This window comes from Mus musculus, chromosome 1 (assembly GCF_000001635.26).
Source record: "Mus musculus strain C57BL/6J chromosome 1, GRCm38.p6 C57BL/6J".
Classification (NCBI taxonomy): Eukaryota; Metazoa; Chordata; class Mammalia; order Rodentia; family Muridae; genus Mus; species Mus musculus.
This window is the reverse complement of record NC_000067.6, coordinates 101,384,604-101,388,064: the sequence shown is the minus strand read 5'-3', so window position 1 is coordinate 101,388,064 and position 3,461 is coordinate 101,384,604. Positions and strand designations below refer to the sequence as shown.

General features: G+C 40.2%; 1 pseudogene; it reads right to left on the bottom strand.

The window, feature by feature from the left end:
* Psmb6-ps2 (proteasome (prosome, macropain) subunit, beta type 6, pseudogene 2) lies at positions 1,402-2,215 on the bottom strand (annotated as a pseudogene).

The window sequence follows — 3,461 nt, the reverse complement described above, 5'->3', positions numbered from 1 at the left end:
TAGCAGTGTTACTTCAGTTCCTATTTTGTGGAATATTTTGAGGAATATTGGATTTAGATATTCTTGGAATGTCTGGTAGAATTCTGCACCAAAACTACCTGATCCTGAGCTTCTGTTTCTTTAGGGTCTGTGGGGCTGTTTAAATAGTTTACCTGATCTTGAGTTGACTTTGGTAAGTTGTTTCTGCCTAGAAAATTGATCATTACATTAAGATTTTCTAATTTTGTTGAGTATTGATTTTTGGAGTAAGACCTACTTATTCTTTGAACTTCCTCAGTGTTGGTATCAGTACCTCTGAAACCTGTGACATCATGTAGGCGAGACCCACACAGCTGTTGCCAAGGAAATAGCCACCATATTACCATATTCCCAGAATCTTCTTGGCTCACCTCCCACCTTTATCTGTGATTAAAACATCATCCATATATAAAGAAAGGCCCCCCTCTAATCTCTCTCTCTCTCTCTCTCTCTCTCTCTCTCTCTCTCTCTCTCTCTCTTTCCACCACCACCTTGCCCCTCTCTTTCTCAATAAACCCCATATGGAACTGTTTGGCCTGGTATGCTCATTCTGAAGCTGTGTGACAATCAAGATCATAACAGTCAGTGTCAGTTTTTATGTATCACTTTTCATAAATAATTTTGTTTATTTGGATACTCACTTTGGCCTCTTGGTTAGTTTGGCAACAGGTTTCTCTATCTTGTTGATTTTTCTTAAGGAATTAGCTCTTAGTTTCACAGATTCTTTGTAACAGCTTCTTTGTATCTAACACATTGTTTTCTGCCCTGATTTTGAGTAATTCCTGTCTTCCATGGCCTTTCTGGTGTGCTTGCTTCTCTTTTTTTCCACCAAGAGCTTTTAGGTGTACTTTTCTTTTCTTTTCTTTTCTTTTCTTTTCTTTTCTTTTCTTTTTTTTTTTTTAAAGAGATTTGGGATTTTATTTTTTATTAGATATTTTCTTTATTTACATTTCAAATGCTATCCCAAAAGTTTCCTATACCCTCCCCCCCAACCCACCCCCACTCCCCTACCCACCCACTCCCACTTCTTGGCCCTGGCATTCCCCTGTACTGGGGCATATAAAGTTTGCAAGACCAAGGGGCCTCTCTTCCCAGTGATCTTCTGCTACATATGCAGCTAGAGACACTTGCTCTGGAACAACAATATAAAATAATCAGGTGTAGTTTCAAATTGCTGATATGAGAATATTCTAACTTCTTTATGGAGGCACATAATGCCATAAATTTTCAATGATTTCATATTTTCCCATAAATTTGAATATGTTGTGTCTTTATTTTCATTGAACTCTAAAAAGCTTTTAATTTCTTTCTTTACTTCTGTGACTTAGAGGTCCTTGAGTAGAAAGTTATTCCTTTTTTTTTCTTTTTTTCTTTTTTCCTTTTTCTCTTTAACAAACTGTTTATTAGCTTTTGCGTCGGTATGGACATCCTTTACTACACCCTAGAACACCAGACCTCAGGGAGGAGGCAACGTGGCAATGGTGAACATGGGGATCTGGTCTCCCAAAAGCACCTGCCGCTGTACCCCTGACTCCTGAATGGCTGCCAAGCGGATCACTCCTCCACTGGAGCCGTCACATTCCAAGGCCAAAGCCAGAGCATTGGCAGTGAACTGCAGACATTCGTCCTTGGTCATGCCTTCCCAATAGACAGCATCAACATAGCCATAGATGTATGAGCGCATGGAGCCTCAGATGGCAAAGGACTGTCTTACCATCATATCCCCCCATGGGAACAGTGTACACCTGCCCTCCTTCTTGAGGGTCCCAGCCTGCAATGATGATTCCTGCCATCAGATCTTCTCTGTATCTGTATCACATCGCCTTAAAGAGACTGGCGGCTGTGTGGACTAGTGGAGGCACGTTCAGTTCAATACTGTGGAAACCAAGCTGGTAAGTGACAGCATCCGCCACTGCTTGGGTATCAGCGGCTGAGCCTGAGCGGCAGCAGAAGATGTAATCGTGAATAGGGGTCAGCTTGTCCGTCACTCGATTGGCGATGTAGGACCCAGTGGTTGTTCTAGAGTCTGCTCCTAGAACCATGCCCCCATTAAACTGCACATCCCTGTGGAGACTTCTCGGTTTTTCCAGTCTGGGATGAGAGCCTCCAGCCCGAAGGCCGGTGCAGACCCCGCTTGATAAATAGCTAAGGCGGCCACCATCTACCTCTGCTACTGCTGCCACAAAGCAACTGAAAGTTATTCTGTTTCCAATAGTGTTTAAGCTTTCCAATGTTTCTGTTGTCATTGAAATTGAACTTTAATGCATGGTGGTCTGATAATATATAGGTGCTCTTTCAATTTTCTTGTATCACTTGAGCCCCATGATTCAGTTGGATCCGCAAGACCAGAATTCTAGAAAAAAAAGTGACTCCTGCAAGTTGTCTTTGAAATTTTACAGACATTCCAAATATACCTTCACTGTCCTCCAAAAAAAGAAAAATATTGAGTTGTAAGGTAAACGTGAGATTTTTCATTCTCTGCTTCTCTTGATGAGGTCGAGGCATATTCACCGTTATTCACATAATACTTCCATCATAAATACAGCATTTCTTTTTTACAATTAAAATATTCACTTTTATTGTATGTGTATTAGTGTTCCTTCATGCAAGCCTGTGCTTCTGGAGACTGGAAGATTATATTCAGTCCCCTAGAATATTTACTAGGAATAAAGCCTGTGTCCGTTTTAAGCACAGGAAGGGGTATTTCCTGCTGACCCATTTCTCCAACCTTTTCCTTTGTGCATTTTTAGGGCTCTTTACATTTCTCTCAATCAAAGTACTTACAAAGCTGAAGCAGACATTTCATTTTTTTTCTCAGTATCTTCTCATTACTTACAACAAAACGTTTTACCTGATTGTTAGTAAATCTTGGTTTATGATTGTTATCAGTGGTCCACCATGTACTGACACTCTTGCAGAAATGGTCCAAACGATGCAGATATTAAAAACTGGTCCTTACTGAGGTGTCTTGGATTTTTCCCAAAGATCTTTGAAAAGAATGACATTTTTGAGCTCTATCTGTATGCAATATAAACTTAGTTGATATCCCCCCTTATGTAATTTAGCTTCTTAACCCCTCAAGTAAAGGTTGGTTAAAAATGGAATACTACTCAGCTACTAAAAAAAAATGAATTTATGAAATTCCTAGGCAAATGGATGGACCTGGAGGGTATCATCCTGAGTGAATTAACCCAAACACAAAGGAACTCGCACAATATGTACTCACTGATAAGTGGATATTAGCCCAGAAACTTAGGATACCCAAGATATAAGATACAACTTGCCAAACGCATGAAATTCAAGAAGAACGAAGACCAAAGTGTGGACATTTTACCCATTCTTAGAAATGGGAACAAAACACCCATGGAAGGAGTTACAGAGACAAAATTTGGAGCTGTGACGAAAGGATGGACCATCTAGTGATTGACATATGCAGGGATCCA